This window comes from Danio rerio, chromosome 22 (genome assembly GCF_052040795.2).
Source record: "Danio rerio strain M-AB ecotype USA chromosome 22, GRCz13ab, whole genome shotgun sequence".
Taxonomy (NCBI): domain Eukaryota; kingdom Metazoa; phylum Chordata; class Actinopteri; order Cypriniformes; family Danionidae; genus Danio; species Danio rerio.
Window position 1 is genome coordinate 41,577,900 of NC_141042.1, and position 27,101 is coordinate 41,605,000.

The window sequence follows — 27,101 nt, forward strand, 5'->3', positions numbered from 1 at the left end:
GGGCTATGGTTAGGCCATAGACACTATCATTAACCTTATATTAAAGTGTTTGAGACATATCAGGACACAAGTGTGTATTATGGTTAAGGTTAGGGCTATGGTTAGGCCATAAACACTATCATTAACCTTATATTAAAGTGTTTGTGACATATCAGGACACAAGTATGTATTATGGTTGGGGTTAGGGCTATGGTTAGGCCATAGACACTATCTTTAACCTTATATAAACCTTTTTATGACATATCGGGATGCAAACTTTAAAAAAAGACATGTATATGGCACAGGAATTACAGGAAATTATGAATTATGGGGACATTGCTGATGTCCCCATTTCTCAAAAAGCTTATAAATCATACAGAATGAGTAATTTTTCAGAAAGTAAAATCGCACACTGTAGGTCAATAGAAATTATAGTTTGAACAGTATAAAATCAATGGAAATCTATGGATTATGTCACCAAAATTCACAAAAACAAACCTGTGTCTGTGTGTAATAATCTAATTTCACCCTAATCCACCCCAATCCCTAACCTCAACCTCTACATCTGTCAAATAAAGAGTTGGTAGCAGAATCTGACAGGTGGGATACAATATCAGGACACCACCCCCCCAAACTCCCCTTCAGGGTAGATCAAGCATTAATAAGGGAGATCAAGCCCCCCTGTAACTCACACCATGAACTAACCTTCTGTTTGGTGCTGAGCGGCTGGACTTTGACTTTCTCATCTTTGCTCTTGGAGACTCTCAGATACTGCTTCAGATCACCCTGAAAAGCACACACAGCACAATCAAACAGTGATAAATGCAGCTCAGAACATGATATTTCAATCAACACGCCGAAACCAAAGGCACAAGAGGACATTCATTACTGTGGTGTTATTCAGCTATAAACACAACTTAACAAAAAAAATTCTATAATATATAATTTACAATATTTGTATACAGAGTTAATAATTTAAACTTTTGTTAAAGTTTTATTGTTAGTGATGTGGGTAGCTTTACAAGGACATGGAAAATTAAGATAAAATAAAAAATCAAGACTTGTTTAAAATGATTTAAGACCTACAACACAATATTTCTGTGAATTTAAGACTTTAAGACCCCACGGACACCCTAGAAAGCAAAAACCTGCATCAAATTATTATGGAAGTCAATGGGGCAAAAACAGCCCCAACATACTGAAAGGGTAGTCAATTTGCCAACAGTGTATTGTTGAGTTTTGGATACATTTTCAAAGCATTTTCCCAAAAGATCTGTCAAAAGATAACCTAATTGCATTTGCATATAATGCGGAACTTCAAGATGGAAATCACATCCGTTTAGCAGAGATGCATTTGTGTGGTCAAGTGTAAACTGAAACAAATCAGATGACTATTTGCTCAGAAAAACAGAAAACGCATGAAGTGACCAGCTTTTTTTCCCTGAATATTTGTTGAATTTAAACAAAATACACTTATTTGGATGCAAAAACTAGCATCGCACTATAATGGAAGTCAATGGGGCAAAAAGAGCCCCCAACATACTGAAAGGATAGTCAATTTGCCAACAGTGTATTTTTGGGGTTTTGGGGTATTTTTGATAAATTGTTCAAAGCATTTTCCCAAAATGTGTCAAATACCATTTGTCAGCAAACAGTTGTCCATTTGCTGAAACACAGTGAAAGCTGTGGCCAAATTAAGACTCAAAATCAGCCCAGAGTGAATGTAAACATCCCCAACAGCACACAAGGGTTTGGAAAGACATGCAAATGTAGGTTTTTAGCTATACTTTAGCTATATTTAAATTTTTACGACAAACAAGTGTATGTTTGAATACATCCATAACGACTTTCATCATACGACTACCCATAATCCACAATTATATCTCCTGCACAGTGCTCCCAAAACATACTTTCACACCTGACACTCAATGTCAACCATCGGATGTCTAGTGGCTGTAAATGAGCTTTTTACAGCGTCTGCTATAATGTTAATGCTGTTTTCTAGTGTTTACATTCATGAATAAGGCCATGGTGTTAATCAGGGGTGTCTAAACTCAGTCCTGGAGGGCCGGTGTCCTGCATAGTTTAGCTCCAACTTCCTTCAACACACCTGCCTGGAAGATTTTAGTATACTTAGAAAGAGATTGATTAGCTGGTTCAGGAGTGTTTAATTGGGGCTGGAACTAAAATATGCAGGACACCGGCCCTCCAGGACCGAGTTTGGACACCCCTGGTGTAAATGCACAGTAGTTACGAGCTTACCGGGTAATTTCCTAAAGATAAACACAAAAGAAAATTGCAACTGGAATAACTACAGCAGGTCTCATATGAACAATCTCATATGAAGTAAGAGCTTGCGATGACATATGATGACTTGTGCAGGTGCCCATCGCACTCAAGGGGTAGGGGTGGAAATAGAATTGGGATTGAGCCTACAACTTCAAAATCAGCTCAGAGTGGATGAAAACGACCCAACAGCACACAAGGGTTCAGAAAGAAATCCAATCAGCCATCTTTCAGCCTTATTAAACAGAAAAACACACCATGTCGGTGTACTCCATGATCATGTAGTGCGGCTCCACTTCTCTGCAGATGCCGAGCAGACGAGCGACGTTACTGTGGCTGAGTTTGGCAAACATGTCGCATTCGCGCCGGAAGTCCATCTGCATCTGTTCATCGCGAGTCTGGAGACTCTTGACCAGCACCACCGTCTCCTCCTCATCCTCAGCGGCCTTCGCTTTGGCCAGCAGCACTTCTCCGAACTCTCCTTTACCTGCAGCGGCACAAACACACCACATGATGGCTCTCCTTTTAATGCAGTGGACTAATAACAACGACAGCGCGTTACAATAAGGCTGCATTAGTTAATGAGAAAACAAGCAGAGCTAGCATGGCGCAGAGAAGCTGGTGTGGGACAGATGCTAGTACTGTCGTAGATGTTATGATTTGTCATCTGAACAAGTGAAACCCTAAAGAACGAACCCTAAAAATCACAGCATGAGGTAGAGATTTAAATATTAAAAAATAGCTAAGCTATGCTAATTCCAACGATAAGCCAAAATTTAAGACCTCTCAAAAGCAAAGTTCAGACTTTTTTTTTAACAGTTATTACGCCTCTAAGTTTTTCAGAGGCCTGTGTAGTCCTGGTTTGTCTCCGTACCTAGTGTGGTGATGGTGTGCAGGTTGCTTCGAGGGAATTGTAGTTTGGATTCGTGACTGCTGTGGCGTTTGTTGTTCCCAGCGGCAGCCATGTTGGTAAGGGCAACCTCCTCCTGGATCTCTGCAGTGGTGTGGCCATTTTGCTGAACTTCCCCTGTAGGTTGATCAGAGTACTGCATCAGAGAACTGAATCCATCTATTTATCTACACGTAAATGCATGCTGATGATTGCTCACCGTTGAGGCACTCCACCTCTCGCTCGTCTCCGTCCTGCCCCTTCTGGAGCCTCTTGGCGTTGCGTCTCTGCTTGCAGTAAAACATGAGGCCCAGAACGATGATGATGTAAGCGACGGCCGCTCCCACCGACAGGCCGATGGTCTGGATCATTTTATAAGGGGTCTTCTCATCGTCTGATAAGGAGTGCTGCACTGGTTTTTCTGCAGACGTATACAAAATGCAGACATTAGAGGTGCTGCAAGACTCTTCTAAAGCATAAACGTGCAGGTATTAAATAAACGTGGACACTGAAACACAACGCTGAAGTCAGATATTCTGCTTTGAGAATGTGTGTTGGGAATGTCTGTCTGTGTTTTGCTCTCTATAACCAGCCCACTGCCAGTTTACCCCATTATATTCCAGCACTAAGGGTTGCCAGATGATGGAAAACAGTGTAAAACTGGCATTATATGTTTGATATATAAGAAACATGCTATGAGAACACTAAAACACAACGCTGAAGTCAGTTATTCTGCTTTGTGAATGTGTGTTGGGAATGTCTGTCTGTGTTTTGCTCTCTATAACCAGCCCACTGCCAGTTTACCCAGCTATATTTCAGCACTCTGGGTTGCCAGTTAATGGAAAACAGTGTAAAAATAGCATAATATGTTCACAAATATTAAAGTAACATGCTGAGTGAACACTGAAACAATGCTGAAGTCAGTTATTCTGCTCTGTGAATGTGTGTTGTGATTATCTGTCTGTGTTTTGCTCTCTATAACCAGCCCACTGCCAGTTTAACCAGTTATATTTTAGTATTTTGGGCAAGGATGTAGATTTGATCTTGACATTGGTGAGGACATACATCTATAAAGCGCATGCATTGAACAGCACAAATTCTGTTTCGTGCTTTTAAAAACATGATTAAAGTGCTTAACAATATGAAATAAACACTTAATAACACAAATAACAATCCCGTCCCATGCTGCAAAAGTCCATTAACATGATTTTACTGCAGTCTGGCTTTGAGGAGATGTGAATGGTGAGGAGTTTAGAGAGGTGTGTGATGCAGTTTAACTGTTTTATTCTCAGTTTTTCTTAATCAAGGAGGCCAAAATCAAAACTGATTTTTAATGAAATGCTCTGCCTTGGTTGATAGTATTTCTGTGAACTAGAAGCAAACTTGACTTCACGGAGCATTACTTGGTATTGAAGTGGGATAAATTATTGGTAGGACATTTCAGTTATAGGTAGGGACGCGTCCTCTCCATCCATGCCAATTCTACGCCCTTGACTTCGGGTTGCCAGTTGATGGAAAACAACGTAAAAATACCATAATATAATAGTGTAATATTAAAAATAGCATAATATGTTTGTAGATATCTAAGAAACATGCTTAGTGGACACTGAAACACAATGCTGAAGTCAGTTATTCTGCGTTGTGAATGTGTGTTGGGAATGTCTGTCTCTGTTTTGCTCTCTATAACCAGCCCACTGCCAGTTTAACCAGTTATATTCCAGCACTCTGGGTTGCCAGATGATGGAAAACAGTGTAAAACTGGCATTATATGTTTGATATATAAAAAAACATGCTATGAGAACACTGAAACACAATGCTGAAGTCAGTTATTCAGCTTTGAGAATGTGTTGGGAATGTCTGTCTCTGTTTGGATCCTTATAACCAGCCCACTGCCATTTATCCATATATATTTGAGCACTCTGGGTTGCCAGCTAATGTAAAACAGCGTAGAAATGGCATTATATGTTTCCAAATATTAAAATAACATGCTAAGAGAACACTGAAACACAATGCTGAAGTCAGTTATTCTGCGTTGTGAATGTGTGTTGGGAATGTCTGTCTGTGTTTTGCTCTCTATAACCAGCCCACTGCCAGTTTACCCCATTATATTCCAGCACTCTGGGTTGCCAGATGATGGAAAACAGTGTAAAACTGGCATTATAAGTTTGATATATAAAAAACATGCTAAGAGAACACTGAAACACAATGGTGAAGTCAGATATTCTGCTTTGTGAATGTGTGTTGGGAATGGGTACCCCATTGTATTTCAGCACTTTAGGTTGCCAGTTGATGGAAAACAGCGTATTTTCCATCAAGTAGACCCCATCATGCAGATTTAGAGTTATAAAAATCCACATAAGGTGTTTTTAATTGGCATACAATACAATTATAAACATCATCTGAGCAGTTTACAGTGTAATGCTGGGTTCAGCACCACGTCCCCCACTCTAGTTCACTCACAGGATGTTTCACACATAAACCTAATTTTACACTGGAATTGAATTAACTAAATTTGCATGGAAGTTATGATTGGGGGGGATTAGCATCAAGTGTGTAGCACTTTTAGCACATCTGCATTGACTTCCTATGTAATCTACTCATGTAAACACACATTCAGCTTGCTCTGTTGTCTGCAATCTGGCAACCTCCAAGTGTGTCAGTCTAGAGCAGGGGTGTCAAACTCGGTTTCTGGAGGGCCGCAGCTCTGCACAGTTTAGTTCCAACCCTGCTCCAACACACTTACCTGCAGGTTTTAAACAAGCCTGAAGGACTCAATTAGTTTGATCAGGTGTGTTTAATTAGGGTTGGAACTAAACTGTGCAGAGCTGCGGCCCTCCAGGAACTGAGTTTGACACCTGTGGTCTGAAGAGAAGAGGCCAGGAGAAAAAAAACCCTCTTCAATATTTTGAATGAATATGTTCTTCAATGTCAATTGTACACGCTGCACAACAAACCCTTCTGATCCAGACTGAAATAGCCTCCTTATGGGAATCAAGTGACACATGGAGCATGAGCATTCAATTAGAGCTTTTACAGTCACCAAAACACAACTTCACTCATCTCTCCGTCCTCTGAAGTCCACACCGCCAATAGACTGAAGCATCTGTAGCTAGACTTGATCTGGAAATTGAGTTGGTGCATTCAAGATGAGCCAAAATTAGTTTAGCAGAAAACCTTGTCCATTTGATGCTTAACTCTGTAGGACCAAACCTGATTAAAAACTGCTCTAAGGAGTAATTGCATCCCAAAAACAGATGCAACACAAACACAACAAGAGTGAACAGAAACAGAAAAAGGAAATCAGCAAGTCTAACAGCACATATAACCATCACTGATTTTATTCTCGCTCTTTATGTCGCCACAGGAGAGAGTTCGGCTATAAACAAACTATGCATCTGTCATTCTCAACATCATGATTTAAAGGGACAGCTCACCCAAAAATTAAAATGTACTCAAAAACAAGTGGCTAAAAAACCAACACGAGCTTCTTTCTTCTGTTGAACACAAAAGAAGATACTTTGAAGAATGTCTAAAACTGCTAACCATTGTGGGAACAACAAAAACCGTTGCTGTTTCTCTTCCAACAGTTTTCAAAATATCATATAATCATCTAAAAGACAATATTTTAAAGAATGTTAGAAAGTTCTTTGCCGCCACATCGTGCATTTTAAAATCATTTAACGCACACAGAGCCGTTGATCAACTCTTAAATCAGGGGATTTTAGCTCCAACTTGCTTCACAATCCTGCAAGGATGTTTCTAGTATAAGCTAGCCCACGCGTGTCTGATTGGGGTTGCAACTAAACTTTGCACCGGCCCTCCAGGGCTGAGTTTGGACACCCCTGCCCTAAAGCAACAACACACAGTCAATATTTTACTTTCTCCACCCGTTTGTAGTGTTCATGCTCGAGTTTAAAGGAGTTCTCAATCATCAGAAGGTGGGTACACTGTGGTCATTAAGAATACTCAGGTAGGCTGTGGCGTTGATGCACAATTGGTACTAATGGACCCAAAGAAAATCTCCCCCACACCATTACACCACCACCACCAGCCTGAACCGCTGATACAAGGCAGGATGATCCATGCTTTCATGTTGTTGAGGCCAAATTCTGACCCGACCATCCGAATGTGTCAGCAGAAATGGAGACTCAGAGCAGCAACGTTTCTCCAATCTTCTATTGTCCAGTTTTGGTGAGCCTGTGTGAATTGTAGCCTCAGTTTCCTGTTTCAGTTTCTCAGTTTGCTGCCATGTCATTGGCTGATTAGAAATTTGCATTAATGAGCCGTTATACCGGTGTACCTAATAAAGTGGCCGGTGAGTGTATGTCTGAGCTTTTAATCCATTTTTATTGCCCCTTTTATATGATTTAAGATGTTTATCGATGGTCTATGTTGTTTGCTTCAATGTTTAGACTTGTTTTTCATGCATCTAAGTGTGTATGTTTTAACATTATACTTTATATATGCATGCAAAGTGCTTTGAGATGCTCCTCTTAAAGGCGAAGTAAAACGTTTGTTATTATTATTATTTTTATTATTATTAGGCAACACTTTATTTTAATGGTGCATTTGAGTATTAGTAGACTGTCTGCTTAATATCTGCTGATACTTCCCCTTCAACAGACTATAAGAAACTTTGAAAGTACATGCCAACTCACACTAATCCCAACCTACCAGTCTACTCATAATCTAATGAGAATTAGTTGGCATGTAGATGCAATGTAACAAACGGACCATCAAAATAAAGTGTGACCTATTATTATTATTATTATTATTATGAAAGATATACAAGAACCTACTGAGAAAATTAATAGGTTGTAAAAATGTGCATGATGGTGATGGAAAATATAAAAATAAATAATTGCATTTACATGAAACTACTGACACTTTTATGAAGCAAAATGGTCATTAATCATGGTGTTTTTCTACCCTCTTGGTCTTTTTACTGTTGTTTTTAATTGTGCTTCATACAAAAATGGATTTGATTTGAGTTAATATCGCTATAAATTAACTTTAAATAAAAAAATGACCTTCTTAAAGGAACAGGTCACTCACAATTACAATTCTGCAATCATTCACAGACGTAAAAGATCGTCGTCAATTGAGTTTTCTTCAAAATATGTGTTCAACAGAAGAAAGAACAGCTATGAAACCACTTTAGGAAGAGTAAAATGAGTGATTTTTCACTTTTGTGATGAACTGTGCCTTTAAAAGTGGGATAGTTTTAAGATTTAGCACGGTGAGTAAAACTCTGGGGTGAACTATACATTTAATCATTGCGCTAAATCTGAACTCTATGCATCTTTCAAACAGACAGTTCACCCAAAAAGTTCACTTGCACTCGCTCAACCTTGATTTGTGTTTACCGGTTTCCAACATTCTTCAAAGTATCTCCTTTCGAGTTCAACAGAAGACTCAAACAGATTTAAAGCAAGTGAAGAGTGAGTAAATGAGTTTTGGTGTGAACTGACCCTTTAAGGAGTGAACAATACACGAGCGTCTGGTTTCCTAGACCAGTGGTTCCCAACCTTTTTCTTGGGGGCCCCCCCCATGAACATATACAAACATTGGAGCCCCCCCACCATATAAATACACACGCACGCACACACATATGTACTGTGTATATATATATATATATATATATATATATATATATATATATATATATATATATATATATATATATATATATATATATATATATATATATTCGTGTGTGTGTGTGTGTTTGTGTAATATTAATATATTGTAATATCTATAAAAAATTATAAAAAAAACTATACAAATATTAATTAATCAGCTTTAACTTTTAACCAAAATTTAGGTAGGCTTTGTCATACTTGCTAATCTTTTTCTTCGCCTCTGAAGAATCACTGCATTTACATTTGTCTGCCATTTTTGTTTTGATTTTGCCTTTACGACACGTTGACAAGCAGATTGCGCGAGTGACCAAAATTTAAATAATTATTTAAAGTTATTTATTTTAATTATTTTCACTATTATGTTGGAATTTTACGCATGTGTTAAGATTATTTTTTATTTTTTGGTACTTAACCCTAACCCATACATATATAATAGTAGGGCTGCTCGATTTTGGGAAAAATCATAATCACGATTATTTTGGTCATAATTGTAATCACGATTATTCAAAACCATTGCCAGTTAAAGTCAAAATTATTAGCGCTCCTGAGATTTTTTTTTTTTATATAAATATTTTCCAAATTATGCTTAACAGAGCAAGGAATTTTAACAGTATTTCCTATAATATTTTTTCTTCTGTTTGTTTTATTTTAGCTAGAATAAAGACAGGTTTAAATATTTTGAAACCAATTTAAGGTCAATATTATTAGCCCCCTTAAGCATTATATATTTTTGATTGTCTGCAGAATAAACTACCGTTATAATGACTTGCCTTATTACCCCAATTAAGCCTTTGAATTGCACTTTAATCTGAATGCTTGTATTTTGAAAAATATCTAGTAAAATATTATGTGCTGTCATTATAGCAAAGACAAAAAGAAATCAGTAATTAGAAATGAGATATCAAAACTATTATGTTCAGAAATAAGTTAATAAAATATTCTTTCCATGAAACAGAAATTGGGCAGGAAAAGGTTTGCTTATATTCAAGAGGGCTAATAATTCTGACTTCAACTGTATACATACAGTTATTTTCCACCCTGCAATGGAAAGAGAAATGAATACAATAGAATAAAAATATGAAACAAACTGTGCTTTAAGCATCTTCACTGTAAGAAAAACACTTTAGCTACAGCAGTCCTTCAGTCAAGAGCAGCGAGGGTTTTCTTGTTATGTTTGTTTAATAATGATAAAACAGGCGGCAGAAGGATTATAGCGCACTGTCTCTTTAACGGTTTCTCTTTCACGTCTTTTGATCCTCAACTCGTTTGTTTATTACACAAATGAGGGTTAATGTAAATAATCACTAAACACCGCGTTTTGACACCTATTTGACCATTAAAGCGTTCACGTTAAGATGACTTTAGATGTCTGCGCTCCTCTGCTCGTCTCAGTGTGTGAATGAGAGTGAATGCTGACCGGCCGCATACTACTGACTGCGTGATCGTGCTGCACACACACATAAGCTCTTTCGCGCTTTTAAGAGCAACACGTGTACAACTGTGGCGAAATATGATGCAATAATCAATTATCTCGATTAATGCTTTTTTATAATCGTTTGAAACCGAAATCTAAATCGGATTTTCGATTAATTGCAAAGCCCTTTATAATAGTGGAGCATTTTTATGCCTTTTTCTACCTCAATACTTATCCTCTCCCGCGCCCCCCCTGTGAACTCTGGCGCCCCCCTTAGGGGGGCGCGGACCCCAGGTTGGGAACCACTGTCCTAGACTCACCCACGACGTAGAGCTCTGCAGAAGTGTGCGCGATGTTGCAGCTGTTTCCCGCGATGCACGTGTAGCTGCCGGTGTCCTCCGTGCTCACGTCATGAATGACCAGAGAGCCGTTGGCCATCTTCTGGAACCTGACGAAGATGCATGCATTGAGTCCAGCAGCAGTGTAGATGATGATGATGATGATATGATGATGATATTGGGTCTGTACCTGCTCTTGCCCGCCTCCAGGAACTTGTCCTTTTTCTTCCACTGGATAAAAGGTGGAGGATCTCCAGTGGCCTGACAGTGAAGTACCGCAGTGTGTCCCTGATATACCGTAGTATTCTCCGGCTTCAGCTTGAACACCACATACACTGAACAAAACACAGAAACACGAGATTCAACAGAGATCTGAGTGAAGATATACACACTTTCTTCACAAAAACTGTGCAAATCTAGTATAAACATGTGATGTGAATTGGGATGCAGCACATGGGTGTGTGTGTGTGTGTGTGTACCTGCAACAGTGAGCTGCACGACGGCTCGGATCTCCCCCTGCTGGTCATTGGTGGCGAGGCAGGTGTAGTTGCCAGCATCTGCTCGGGTCACTGTGGTGAAGTGCAGTGATCCTCTCTGCTGCTCCACCCACACTGCCATATCACTGCCATCTACACACAATCAGACATGCTCAATATCACAGTGCCGTCTGCAGGGGGCGCCAGAGACATGCACACGCTCAATAATACACACTCAATATTACTGCCATCTGCAGGGGGCAGCAGAGACACACACACGCACACACACACACACACACCACTGAAACAGTTTAGTCACACATAATGAAAGGCTTGCTAACATATTACTAACCTTTATTAATGGAGAGTTGATGCTTAACAGAATTTACTAGATGCTAATGCTTAATAAATGATTCATAGTGTAGTTATTACAAAGTGTTACCAAAGGCTTTCTTAAAGAGTTTTCTTAAAGAGTCTTAAAGAGTTCACAAAGTAGATAGATAGATAGATATCCAACAATGTACACTCCCTGGCCACTTTATTAGGTACACTTTACTAGTACCGGGTCGGACCCCTTTTGCCTTCAGAACTGCCTTAATCTGTGGAGGCAGAGATTCAGCAAGCTACTGGAAATATTCCTCAGAGATTTTGCTCCATATTGACATGATAGCATCACACAGTTGCTGCAGATTTGTCGGCTGCACATCCATGATGCCAATCTCCCGTTCCACCACATCCCAAAGCTGCTCTATTGGATTGAGCTCTGGTGACTGTGGAGGCCGTTCATCAGTCATGTTCATCAGTCTGAGATGATTGAGCTTTATGACATGCTGCGTTATCCTGCTGGAAGTAGCCATCAGAAGATGGAGACACTGTGCTCATGAAGGGATGGACATGGTCAGCAGCAATACTCAGGTAGGCTGTGGCGTTGATGCTCAATTGGTACTAATGGACCCAAAGAAAATCTCCCCCACACCATTACACCACCACCACCAGCCTGAACCGCTGATACAAGGCAGGCCAAATTCTGACACTACCATTCGTATGTCGCAGCAGAAATCAAGACTCATCAGTCCAGGCAACGTTTTTCCAATCTTCTATTGTCTATTGATTAAGGCAGTTTTAAAGGCAAAAGAAGGTCCAACCCGGTACTAGTGAGGTGTACCTAATAAAGTGGCCGGTAAGTGTACAGTAACAATCAAGTAAGGATACAAAAAAATAGATTTTTTCTTAATTAAATCTAAAAAAAGTGTGTGAATATCTCCAGCCTCTAATGGTGAAAGTGTATTAATTGTATTGTTTATAATCAGACTCGACTAAAACAGTCTGCAGAAGCACTTTGATTGACATTCTCCCTTTGTATGATGTCATCAGAAGGGGAGAGCCCCGCCCACTAGTAACCGTCTATCCCTCATTAGCATAGAACATCAGTCTTGTTTTTGAATCTGCCACTATGCTGACACACAGGCATCTGTAGCTCCGCCTTCTTTTAAAAATCTAATTTGAATTTAAAGCAACATTCACCAAAATGCCACAACTACGATCAAAGCCTGAAAGGGTCAGCTTCAGAGGGATATAAACGTTATCTGTGTGCTATTTTGAGCTGAAACTTCACACACACACACACACACACACACACACACACACACACACACACACACACACACACACACACACACACTCTAGAGACATCAGAGATGCATTTTGCATGCTGTAAAAGGTGGCATAATAGTTCCTCTGTCTTTCACTTCAGCAGTAAGTTAGTATCTTGTCTGCTGACCTGTCCTCATCCAGTGGATGGTGGGAGTCTGTCGGCCCTTAGCGGAACACTGCAGAAATCCCTCTTTATTGAGCTCCAGGCACTGGTAGGCCTGTGGTGTTGGCGTGAACTTCAGACGCTCTGAAACAAAAACAATAAAAGCAGACACTTATACAGTATTAAACGTCACCATTTTACCCAGAAAACATATTTCTAAAGATGCTGTTGGCTTGAAATTTTCACCAGATCTTGGTAACAACCAAATAAATCCATATATGCCAAGAAAACAAAGCTAATTAGTTTACAGATGAAGTTGTGTGTAATAAAATGAAATGACACAGTGAAAAAGTATTGAACACATGAAGAAAGGGAGGTGTAGAAAGACATGGAAAGCCCAGACAGCAGCTGAAATCTCTCAGTAGTTCTTCAGCAAGCCTCTGCCCTTCCTCAGTGTAAATGAACATCAGCTGCTTCAGTCCAACATCTACATCAGCAGGAGGATGAAGATGAACCCATTTCAGCAAGACAATGAGCCAAAACACAGCCGAGGAGACTCTCAGATGCTTTCAGAGAAAGAAAATCAAGCTGTAGAATGACCCAGCCAATCACCTGATCTCAATCCAATAGAGCAGGGTTTTTCAAAGTCTAAGACAGTGGGCCTCCCTTTTGACACAACTTATCCATTGGCGCCCCCCTCCTCCCAAACACACACACACACACACACACACACACACACACACACACATATATATATATATATATATATATATATATATATATATATATATATATATATATATATATATATATATATATATAAGACACAGACAGATGTCAGACTGTTAACTCACTTTTATCATCATTTGCATGAAAGTGCAATTATTTAGAGTAATAACAAGTATTTTAATATAACGTTTTTAAAATTAGGATGATGGTTCAATATGAATAGAACAGATCCAAGAACTGTCCATCCCAGTCAAAACAGTCGAAGTTTAGCGGGTCTCGTGCTGTCATTAGCCAAAATATTTTGACAAACCACACATAAAGGTCGTGGTTCATCAGCTGGTCCTGTCCACGTAAATCCTAAACTCAAATACTGATCATCATATCGTCGTCTTTTGGGTTTAAGCCCTGAACTTGAAGGCTTTTGTGGCGAGGGGGCGTGGCCGAGAGCCGTGGGAACGGAGTGAGGCCACCGCGTAAGTGGAACTGCGGTGCGCACCTGACTCGGATCCCACGGAAGGAGCTCTGGATCATAAAAGGACGAACAAGGGCAGAGGAAGCCGAGAGAGGACCGGGCCGGACATATTTTACTTTTGCTTTCAGTTTGACGGCAGTCTCCGTAAGGAGCTGCTGTCCGTTTGTTTTGGTTTAGACGGCAACCTCCGTGAGGAGCTGCCGTCACTGTTATTAATAAATCATTTTAAAACTGCGTCGGTTCTCCGCCTCCTTCTTCCCGGCGGCCAAAGGGCTGTGAACTTCATTACAGCTTTGAATCGGGGGGTCTCAGAAACCGACCCATTGTATTAGCAGGCATATACCTGTATTGGCGGGCTTGCCAAACAGAAGCGAATTCACAGCTATGGCCTTCTGGGTAAAAAAGGTTTTCTTATATTTGACGTATTATTATTATTTTTTTTCTTTATTTAATTAAAACGTTTAAATATAATAAAAAATACATATAATAATTAAACTTAATAATTATATTTTTATTGTATTATATTTCTTCCCGCGCCTCCCCTGACATGCTCTGGCGCCCCCCAGGGGAGGCGCGCCTCACACTTTGAAAACCCCTGCAATAGAGAATACAAGATAAAGCTCAGATTTGATAGACGAGACCCACAGAAGCATCAAGATTTAAAACTGTTGAAGTCTGTGAGAAACTGCATGTGCCTTCATTATCCATATGAGAGCACCAAACAGACTTTTATATACAGTATTAAACACATTTCAGCAGCTCAGCACTTTCTCATTCTGTCATTCACCTGTTATCATTACAAAAAGCTCATTGGTTTTGATTTGTTTTATGTTTATGTGTGTATTGTTTGGGGTTTTTACCAAAATCCGGTTCAATTCCATCTCAGCAGCTCCTTTAGAAATGTTACTCCCAGGAAAATACATGACCTGTTCAATACGTGTTCACTCATCAAACTACACCTTTGTTTGTTGTGAATACACACCCTCTAGTGGAGAATGTTACACACTGCGCCTTTAAGACTCAAAAATAAAACAACAAAAGTTCCTCACCAAGCACAAAAACCCTCGCCTGGGCGTTCACTCTTCCTGCCTCCGTTCTGCTCTCGCAGCTGTACATGTGGCCGTCGTACACCTCCACGTTATTTATGCGAAGAGTCCCATTGGAGAAGAGCTTGAAGCGGACGTCCTGTCAAAAACACAGAAGAGTGCATTAAATAATAACAGGAATAAAGAAATACAATTTGAAACAGCATTACTTTATGCGTTTCTTTCTTCTAATAAACTTGATGGAGAGAGAATGTTGAGTAAATATATTTGTTTTCAGGTAAACTATCACTTTAATAAATAATTTAATCAAATAAAAAAATTAAAATAAAATAAATTAAATTAAATATTTTAAGATAAAATAAAATGAAATAAGTAGCTAAATAAAATAAAACAGGTGAACTATCACTTTAATGAAAGACTAAATAAATAAAGTCAATAGTTTCAAACATTCTTCAAAATATCTTCTTTCGTGTTCTTCAGAATAAAGAAACTTATAAAGGTTTAAAATAAACCTGATGGAGAGCAAATGTTGAGTGAAAATTCGTTTTCAAGCAAATTATCACTGATAAATAAATAAATAAATAAACAAATTAAAATACATAAATAATATATGTATTTATTTACTTAAATAAAGGTTATAAATCTTTTTTAAGTTATTTTATTACTACAGAAGTCAATGGTTTCAAAAATTCTTCAAAATATCTTCTTTTGTGTTCTACAAAATAAAATAACTTATAAAAGCTTAATTTAAATAAATAAATACATATATTAATTAAATTAAATTGATTAAATTAATTACATAATTTAAAATAAAAAATAAAATGAAATAAATAGATAAATAAAATAAACAAAACAGGTGAACCATCACTTTAATAAATGACTAAATGAATGACCGACTAAATGAATAACTAGAATAAAGTCAATAGTTTAAAACATTCTTCAAAACATCTTTTGTGTTCTTCAGAATAAAGAAAAGTATAAAGGTTTATACCAAAGCTGACAGACAGTATATAGCGAGTAAATATTTGTTTTCAGGTGAACTATCACTAATAAATCAATCAATCAAATCAATGGTTTCAAACATTCTTCAAAATATCTTCTTTTGTGTTCTTTAGAATACAGAAACTTATAAAGGTTTATAATCAACTTGATGGAGAGAAAATGTTGAGTAAATATTCATTTTAAGGTGAACTATTACTTTAATAATTAAATAAAATAAAAAAATAAATTACAAATAATTAAAATAAAATGAACAAATAAAATGAATTAAATAATTTAAGATAAAATAAAATTAAGTAGCTAAATAAAATAATAAAAAAGGTGAACTATCACTTTAATAAAAGACTAAATAAATAAATAAATAAAGTCAATATTTTCAAACATTCTTCAAAATATCTTCTTTTGCGCTCTTCAGGATACAGAAACTTAAAGGTTTATAAATAAACTTGATGGAGAGAAAATGCTGAGTAAATATTCGTTTTCAGGTGAACTATCACTTTAATAAATAATTTTTAAAATGATTAAAATGAAATGAATTAATTAAATAATTTAAAATAAAATGAAATAAGTAGCGAAATAAAATAAAAACAAAACAGGTGAACCATCACTTTAATAAAAGACTAAATTAGTTAATATATGAAGTCAATAGTTTCAAACATTCCTCAAAATAACTTCTTTGTGTTCTTCAGAATAAACTTATAAGAGTTTATAAATAAACACGATGGAGAGTAAATGTTGAGTAAATATTTTTAGGTGAACTATCACTTTAATAAATAAATAAATATATGAAGTCAATAGTATATCTTTTGTGTCCTACAGAATAAATAAACTCATAAAGGTTTATAAATAAACATGATGGAGAGTAAATTCATTCATTCATTTATTTTTCTTTTCAGCTTAGTCCCTTTATTAATCTGGGGTCGCCACAGCAGAATGAACCGCTAACTTATCCAGCAAGTTTTACGCAGCGGATGCCCTTCCAGCCGCAACCCATCTCTGGGAAAATGGAGAGTAAATGTTGAGTAAAAATTTGTTTTCAAGCAAACAATCACTTGAATAAATCAATCAATAAATAAAATACATAAATAGTTTCAAACATTCTTCAAAATATCTTCTTTTGTGTTCTTCAGAATAAACTTGATGGAGAGTAAATCTTGAGTAAATATTAGTTTTCAGGTGAACTTTCACTTTAATAAGTAAATAAATAGATAAAATGAAGTCAATAGTTTCTTTCTTCAACATTCTTCAAATTATCTTCTTTTGTGTTCTCCAGAATACAGAACCTTATAAAGGTTTATAATAAACTACATCTCAATGAATCTGCAAGTAAATAAAAAGACTCCAGGATGGCATCACGATCTCCGCTGCAGCAGAGGATCAACTTTCCCCCCGCAAGAAGAAATGAGCAGAGCTTTAATTTCAGAGAGACGTGAAAAGCCTCCAGTGGCCTCAGGACAGGGTTCGAGATCGTGTTGCTAATATAATAGTGGCGTGACATCAGTGTGCGCCTCACCTCTGCGCTGATTGGCTGCAAGTTGCGGTACCATGTGACCTGTGGTTCGGGATTGGCTCGCGTGTGGCAGTGCAGGAACCCAGCGCGACCCTCCTCCAGCTGACTGTCCACCGGCTTCTGGACCCACTCCGGCTTGGCTGCGCATCAGGAGAAAACGTTCAGGTAAAGAGTCATGAAACACTAAAGAACCATTTTTGAGATCTTGACAGAAACATACAGTCAAAATTACTCACCCTCCTGTGAATGTTTCAAATATTTCCCGAATGAGCTTAACAGATTCAGGAAATGTTCACAGTATTTCCTATAATATTTTATCTTCTGGTATAAGTCTTATTTGCTAAAACGAAAGCAGTTTTTAATTCTTTAAACACCCTTATAAGGTCAGTATTATTAGCCCCTTTAAACTAAATTTGTTTTTCGACTTTTATAAATGAGAGCCCTGGTCTGGGATTACATATATTAGTCTCTTTAAAAGAACACTCCACATTATTTATGAAAAAAGGTTCATTTTACAGTTCTCCGAGTGTCAAACCGCTGAGTTTTTTTCATTTTATAATCGATTCAGCCGATCTCCGAGTCTGGCGGGAGCACTTTTAGCTTAGCTTAGCATACATCATTGAATCAGATTAGACCGTTAGCATCTCACTCAAAAATGACCAAAGAGCTTTTTATAGTTATACACATGAGCTTCACCATTTATTTAATCAATTCAGCTGATCTCCAGGTCTGGCGGGAGCACTTTTAGCTTAGCTTAGCATACATCATTGAATCGGATTAGACCGTTAGCATCTCACTCAAAAATGACCAAAGAGCTTTTTTATAGTTATATACATGAGCTTCACCATTTATTTAATCGATTCAGCTGATCTCCAGGTCTGGCGGGAGCACTTTTAGCTTAGCTTAGCATAGATCATTGAATCGGATTAGACCATTAGCATCTCACTCAAAAATGACCAAAGAGCTTTTTATAGTTTAACACATGAGCTTCACCATTTATTTAATCGATTCAGCCGATCTCCAGGTCTGGCGGGAGCACTTTTAGCTTAGCTTAGCATACATCATTGAATCAGATTAGACCGTTAGCATCTCACTCAAAAATGACCAAAGAGCTTTTTTATAGTTATACACATGAGCTTCACCATTTATCTAATCGATTCAGCCGATCTCCAGGTCTGGCGGGAGCACTTTTAGCTTAGCTTAGCATACAACATTGAATCGGATTAGACCGTTAGCATCTCACTCAAAAATGACCAAAGATCTCTTCTAGAGTTAAACACATGAGCTTCACCATTTATTTAATCGATTCAGCCGATCTCCAGGTCTGGCGGGAGCACTTTTAGCTTAGCTTAGCATACATCATTGAATCAGATTAGACCGTTAGCATCTCACTCAAAAATGACCAAAGAGCTTTTTTATAGTTATACACATGAGCTTCACCATTTATCTAATCGATTCAGCCGATCTCCAGGTCTGGCGGGAGCACTTTTAGCTTAGCTTAGCATACAACATTGAATCGGATTAGACCGTTAGCATCTCACTCAAAAATGACCAAAGATCTCTTCTAGAGTTAAACACATGAGTTTCACCATTTATTTAATCGATTCAGCTGATCTCCAGGTCTGGCGAGAGCACTTTTAGCTTAGCATAGATCATTGAATCGGATTAGACCGTTAGCATCTCACTCTTAAATTTGCATTAGTGAAAATAACCAATGATTTACTCTTAGCTGCTGACCGAGGGTGCATCTCGCTATTAGTTCTACTCAATCTTAGTGCGGCATTTGACACCACTGACCACAATATCCTCATAAATCGTTTAAAGTCTACAGGTGTCCAGGGACAGGCTCTACAGTGGTTTAAGTCATACTTAACTGACCGTTACCAGTTTGTGAATATTAATGGACAGCCTTCACCAGTCAGCCCAGTAAAGTATGGGGTGCCTCAAGGATCAGTTTTAGGCCCTTTGCTGTTTACTATCTACATGCTGCCACTGGGAGACATTATTAGAAGACATGGGATCAGCTTTCACTGCTATGCAGATGATACTCAATTATATACTTCAACTAAACCTGACGAGACGTCTGAACTGTCTAAACTAACTGAGTGTATTAGAGATGTTCAAGACTGGATGAGCAACAATTTCAGTACTCTACTGATCAGACTTACTGGCCACAGTGACGGTCAGCTCTTGCTTCTTCTGCCCAGCCTTGTTTTGAGCGAAGCATGTATAGATGCCCGAGTCTTCTCCATGCGTGGGGCTGAAGATCAGGTCGTGTCCTTTCTGAAAAACTCTGCCATGGTCTGGGACCCTCTGTCCCGCGCGCTCCCACCACACCTCGGGCTGCGGGTGTCCATAAGGAGCTCGACAGGTGACCCGCTCCAGAGAGTCAGCGCTGAACACACGAGACTGCTTCGCCATCATGTCCTCGATTTCTGAAACAGGTTAAAAAAAAACTACAGTTTTACGGCTGCATGATTAATTTAATCGCAATAACAATATTTCATGATTAGTAAATGAATATTGTTTTTGCCGCTATTTTTAATGGGCTTCGCCATCATGTGCTCGATTGCTGAGAGTTAAATAATGGTTTGTAAAGGGCTGCACGAATAATACTATTTTTATTGTGATAACGATATTTGTGACCCGCGATCATTAAATAAATATCATCACAATTTACATTATAAAACATTATTTTTAAAAGGCTTTGACATCATGTCTTTGATTTCTGAAATAGTCAGAAAACAAAAAAAACGGTGTGAACGTGGCTGCACGATAACCCTATTTTTTTTACGCAATAATGATATTTGTGTCTCGCCATCGTTGCAATTTTACATTATAAAAACAAGTCGTTATTTTTTCCATCATGTCCTCGATTTCTGAAACAATCAAAAAACTGTTTTGTATTGGGTTCCACGATTAATCCTATGTTTTATCATGATAACGATATTTCACGATCAGTAAATAAATATTGTCGAAATGTATGCTAAGCCTTTATTTTTAATGGGCTTCGCTATTCGCGATTACTGAAACAGTGAGAAAACTGGTTCGCATCGGGCTGCACGATTAATAATATTTTTTAAATAACAATATTTCACAATCAGTAAAGGAATATTGTCGCAACTTTACATTATAAGTTGTTATTATTAATAGGTTTCGCCATCATGTCGTCGATTTCTGAAATGGACAAAAAAATAGCTTGCATCAGGCTGCACGATTAATCCTGTTTTATCACGATAACGATATTTCACGATCAGTAAATAAATGTTGTCGCAATTTTACATTATAAAGACCAATCCGTTATTTTAAATGGGCTTTTTTACCATGTCCGTGATTTGCAAAACTGTCGAAAAACTGACTTGCATTGGGCTGCACAATTTACTCGAATTTTTATTGTGATAACATTATTTCACGATCAGCATATATATATATATATTAACAGTCGCGGTTTTATATTATAAAGTCCAAGTCACTGTTTTTACTGTGCTTCGCCATGATGTCCTCGATTTCTGAAACATTAAAAAAAAATTGGTTTGCATAGGGCTGCACAATTAATCCTATTTTTATTTTGATAACAGTATTTGTGACCCAGGATCAGTAAATAAATATCGTCGCAGTTTCATACAATAAAGGCCAAGCCTTTATTTTTAAAGGGTTTCGCTATCATGTCCTCAATTTCTGAAACGGCCAAAAAACAAAAAACTGACGTGAACGGGGCTGCACAATTAATCAGATTTTTTAATCGCAATAATGGTATTTCACGATCGGTAAATATTTTTTTGTCGTGATTTTATATTATAAAGACCAAGCTGTTATTTTTAATAGGTTTCACCATTCCACCATCCTCGATTTCCAAAACGGCCAACAAACAAAAAATTGGTTTGCACTGGGCTGCACGATTAATCCTATTTTTAATCGCAATAACGATAATCTCACAATCAGTAAATAAATATTGTGGTGATTTTATTAATAAAGACCAAGCTGATATTTTAAATGGGCTTTTTCACCATGTCCTCGATGTGCAAAACTGTCGAAAAACTGATTTGCATTGGGCTGCACAATTAATCAAATTTTTTATCGTGATAACAATATTTCATGATCAGTAAATAAACACTGTCACGATTTTATATTATAAAGACCAAGCCAGTTTTTATTATGGGTTTCGCCATGATGTCCTCGATTTCTAAAACAGTCGAAAAAATGGTTTGTTTAGGGCTGCACGATTAAACAGATTTTTATTACGATAACGGTATTTGTGACTACACGATCAGTAAATAAAAATTGTCACGATTTAACATAAGCTGTTATTTTTAAAGGGTTTCAAAATCATGTCCTCGATTTCTGAAACCCCCAAAAAAACATGAAACTGGTTTGCTTAGGGTTGCGCAATTAAACCTACTTTTATCGCTATACCAATATTTCACGACTCGATAAATAAATATTGTCAAAATTTTACATTTTAAAGACCAAGCCTTTATTTTTAATGGGATTCACCATCATGTGCTCGATTTCTGGAACTGATTTGCATTGAGCTGCACGATTAATCCTATTTTATTACGGTATTTATAAGTCACGATCAGAAAATAAATAAATAGTCGCAATTTTATATTTAAATGATGTTATGTCACATGGGTTTCACCATGATGTCCACGATTTCTAAAATGGTCAGAAAACAAAAAAAAAACTGGTGTGAAAAGGTTTCGCAATTAATCCTATTTTTAATCGCGGGAACGATATTGGTTATCGAAGATCAGTAAACAAATATTGTCACTGTTTTACATTATAAAGACCAACAGGTACTTTTAATGGGCTTCACCATCATATCTTCTGAAACAATCAGAAAACAAACAAGTTTGTAGAAGAACTTAATCAAAACATAAGACAAATTTAGCATGAGTTAACGGAGTTATGTTTAGCATTGTGCTTTCTATATTTGAATGATCCAATATTTAATGCTGAGTGTGCCTCACACAGGTGAGTGGGCTTGACAAACCACCTGTAGAAGACACACACTTCTTCTCTCTAGCACTTTAGCATGCACCAGACACTTTCCAACACATCACGGCATCTCTCTATAAAACACTGTGTTTCTGAGTGTGGGCTGTATGAACCTGTGAATGAACTGGTTTTCTTCAACCTTAATCACCTCTTTTGCACAATATTAATCTGTCTCATGTAAAAGTGCTTGTATAGTCTATAAAGGCCTTCTAACATCACTTTCCTTTCTGCAGGATGTTAATGGAGCTGTGTGCTTGTTACCTGCGATCCGCAGCGAGGCTTCAAGTGAGACGGGTGGGCCCCGGGGCCCCTGAGCCACACATTTATACAGGCCTGTGTTTCTCTGCTTCACCTGAGTGATCAACAGAGAGCCATTGCTCAGGATGAACACCCTGAAGATGGAAGAGGAGAAACAACAGTTCAACAAATGTGATCCACATTTCTTTATCTGCCGGAGATTTATACATCATATTAAGATAGACTTTAACTCTGAAAACCGAACTGAGGCAGCTTCCATTCACTAGAACTTCATCTATACTCACCGGCCACTTTATTAGGAACAACTATTCACTCGCGCAAATTTCTAATCAGCCAATCACACAGCAGCAGATCACTGCATTTAGGCATGTAGACATGGTCAAGAGGATCTGCTGCAGTATAGAGCGAGCATCAGAATGGGGAAGAAAGGGGATTTAAGAGACTTTGAACGTGGCATGGTTGTTGCTGCCAGACGGGCTGCTCTGAGTATTTCAGAAACTGCTGATCTACTGGGATTTTCACGCACAACCATCTCTAGGGTTTACAGAGAATGCTCCGACAAAGAGGAAATATCCAGTGAGCGGCAGTTCTGTGGGCGCAAATGTCTTGTTGATGAGGTCAGAGGTCAGAGGAGAATGGCCAGACTGGTTCCAGCTGATAGAAAGGCAACAGTAACTCAAATAAGCACTCGCTACAGCTGAGTACAACTGAGTCTCCATTTCTGCTGACACATTCGGATGCTCGGCTCACAATTTGGCCTCAACAACATGAAAGCATGGATCATCCTGCCTTGTATCAGCGGTTCAGGCTGGTGGTGGTGGTGTAATGGTGTGGGGGAGATTTTCTTTGGCTCCATTAGTACCAATTGAGCATCAACGCCACAGCCTACCTGAGTATTGCTGCTGACCATGTCCATCCCTTTATGAGCACAGTGTCTCCATCTTCTGATGGCTACTTCCAGCAGGATAACGCAGCATGTCATAAAGCTCAATCATCTCAGACTGATGAACATGACTGATGAACGGCCTCCACAGTCACCAGAGCTCAATCCAATAGAGCAGCTTTGGGATGTGGTGGAACGGGAGATTGGCATCATGGATGTGCAGCCGACAAATCTGCAGCAACTGTGTGATGCTATCATGGAGCAAAATCTCTGAGGAATATTTCCAGTAGCTTGCTGAATCTCTGACATGAAGGATTAAGGCAGTTCTGAAGGCAAAAGGGGTCCGACCAGGTACTAGTAAGGTATACCTAATAAAGTGGCCAGTGAGTTTGTTAAGCTGCTTAGTCAAGCTACAATGTAAAATCTCTACAGAAATGAAGATGAATTAAACTGAAGAGTGGGAGAGAGAGTGAGGTTTGAACTCATTGCTATATCAGCTTCTCTGGCTGCTTCATGGCAAGACACCCGATCAAATTGACAACTTTTTCTAAACATCACTTTAATCAATAATTAAATTATACAAGAACAAAAAGGCATCAGCTACAATAAAATAAAATAAAAACTTTACTTTTAATCAAAATTGCACCATTTTTGAAAGATTGACATTTAAAAATATTTCCTTTAAAGTGTCTCAGGATAAAAATAGTCGTCTGACAACATTAAACAGGGCATCCTGCACATCACATGAACAGCAGAGCTGAATAGCCAAGCCTAAAACATCTGTATTGTTGCACCTCTAGTATGTACTCCTATATAGTCTTCTACACTGTGAAAACATCCATAAACTAGCAATTTTACATATTGTGATTCATTTATTTCCATTTATTTCTGCTTCTGAGTTGCATTATGGGATCTTGATCTTTCTTCCAGCCACTTTTAACCTTGAAAAAGTGAATTTCATGAACATTTGTATTAGTATGCAGTGCTATAGTGTCTGTGTTGGTGTTTACATTTACATTGTCATTTAGCAGATGCTTTTATGCAAAGTGACTTACAAATGAGAACAAGGCAGCAACTGGCAGCCAGTGCAAACGGATGAGCAGCGGAGTGACATGTGCTCTTTTAGGTTCATTAAAGACCACTCGTGCTGCTGCGTTCTGGAGCATCTGAAGAGGCTTTATAGAGTTAGCTGAAGCCCGGCTAGTAGAGTTGCAATTGTTGTATTTCACACTACAAACCTCTGGAATAAACTGCAGCACATTTTCTGTTATTTTACAGACTCATTTCTGCAGATATTATTAGTTTTTATACATCATAATTATTATCTTAAACGACTAAAATGTCACTAAACGTCACTTTGTTAAACTGTAGAGTTGAATTTACATCAGAAGTGGACAGAGCAGAGATCAACATCCCATGATGCAATTCACAGCTGTAAATAAACTAAAACACACAAAATATGAACACTGTCCGTTAACATACTCTTACAGTGCAAACTAATTTTACCGGCTCTTGTTGGCCACCAGCTCGTTCTCATGGTACCACTCAACAGCGGGCATCGGCTCGGCTGTGAACTGACAGTGGAAAACAGCTTCTTCATTCTTCATCACCACCAGATCTTCAGGCTTCACCAGCGGCTGAGGGAAACTCTTATCTGCAGAGAGACCAAGGAAAAACCCACACGTTACACAGCGGGAACAACAGAGCTCATTAACCCTAATGTGTGCGTTTGGGGCTGTTTTCATCCACTCTGGGCTGATTTTAAGTCTCAATTTGGCCACAGCTATCTCTGCGTTTCAGCAAACAGGATGAGTTTAGGTTACAAATCTTGTTTTGACACATATTTGGGGAAAATACTTTGAAAAATGTTTAAAAACTCAACAATACACTCAAATTGACTGCCCTTTGGTTATGTTTGGGGCTGTTTTTGCCTCATTGACTTCCATTATAATAGTTTTTGATGCGCTGACAGCATATAATCATGCATTCTTGACTGTTCTCCCTCCAGGAAAAAAGGAGATATTTTGAAAAATGTTGGAAACCTGTGACCAAACATCAGGTATAATTTTGTAAATGTCATTATTAAAATGTAGTTTAATGCTCAACTATTCAATCCCGTTACTGTCATTTATGGAAAATGTTTACCTTTCAATTAATTTAGCCGTCCCAAATTAGCTATTGTGGATAATGAATGTCATTATTTATAATAGTTCATCATCTTCTAAATGTTATTTAACCCTAATGTGTGCTGTTGGGGCCGTTTTCATCCACTCTGGGCTGATTTTAAGTCTCAGTTTGGCCACAAGTTTCTCAGCGTTTCAGCAAACAGGATGAGTTTTGGTGACAAACCTTGTTTTTGACACATATTTGGGGAAAATGCTTTCAAAAATGTTTAAAAACTCAACAATACACTCAAATTGACTCCCCTTTGGTTATGTTTGGGGCTGTTTTTGCCCCATTGACTTCCATTGTAATAGTTTTTGATGCACTAACAGCATATAATCATGCATTCTTAACTGTTCTCCCTCTTGAGAAAAAAGGAGATATTTTGAAAAATGTTGGAAACCTGTTACCAAACATTAGAAAAATATTTACAAAATTATACGTGAATAATTTTAAGTCTTAATTTAGCCAGAGCTTTCTCAGTGTTTCAGCAAACAGGATGAGTTTAGGTTACAAATCTTGTTTTGACACATATTTGGGGAAAATACTTTGAAAAATGTTCAAAAACTCAACAATACACTCAAATTGACTCCCCTTTGGTTATGTTTGGGGCTGTTTTTGCCCCATTGACTTCCATTATAATAGTTTTTGATGCACTGACAGCATATAATCATGCATTCTTGACTGTTCTCCCTCCAGGAAAAAAGGAGATATTTTGAAAAATGTAGAAAACCTGCGACCAAACATCAGGTATAACTCTGTAAATGTTTTTCTAAATGATTTTAAGTCTTAATTTAGCCGGAGCTTTCTCAGTGTTTCAGCAAATGGGATGAGTTTTGGTGACAAATCTTGTTTTAACACATAAATACTTATGAAAAATAAGTATTTAAAAACTTATCTTTGAAAAATGTTTAAAAAGTCAACAATACACTCAAATTGACTCCCCTTTGGTTATGTTTGGGGCTGTTTTTGCCCCATTGACTTCCATTATAATCACTTTTTTATTGCAAAGACAGGACAGCATATAATCATGCATTCTGGTTTATCCTGTGGGGAGGTAAAGCTTGCCATTTGTACTGTTGATCATCAGTATCAGTATTTGCTATATGGAGTATAGACCTTTGTGAACTTAATTGGATATGTCTGAGAAACTCAAAATCCTCCCCTCAGCTTTCAGGACAGAGTAAACACAGGAAGGAGGGGTCAACGCTACGGATTTTTTCTATTGGCCCAATCAGGCCAGTGATTCAGATTTTACTTGAC

At 37.9% G+C, this 27,101-nt stretch overlaps 1 long non-coding RNA gene across 1 annotated transcript; it reads left to right on the forward strand.

Annotated features, from left to right (window-relative positions):
- The first annotated feature begins 17,295 nt into the window (after positions 1 to 17,295).
- On the forward strand, positions 17,296 to 21,707 carry LOC147838662 (uncharacterized). The gene is made up of 3 exons (XR_015522483.1): positions 17,296 to 18,115; positions 18,264 to 19,007; positions 19,157 to 21,707. It is a non-coding gene; the product is annotated as an uncharacterized LOC147838662 (long non-coding RNA).
- The last annotated feature ends 5,394 nt before the right edge of the window (positions 21,708 to 27,101 follow it).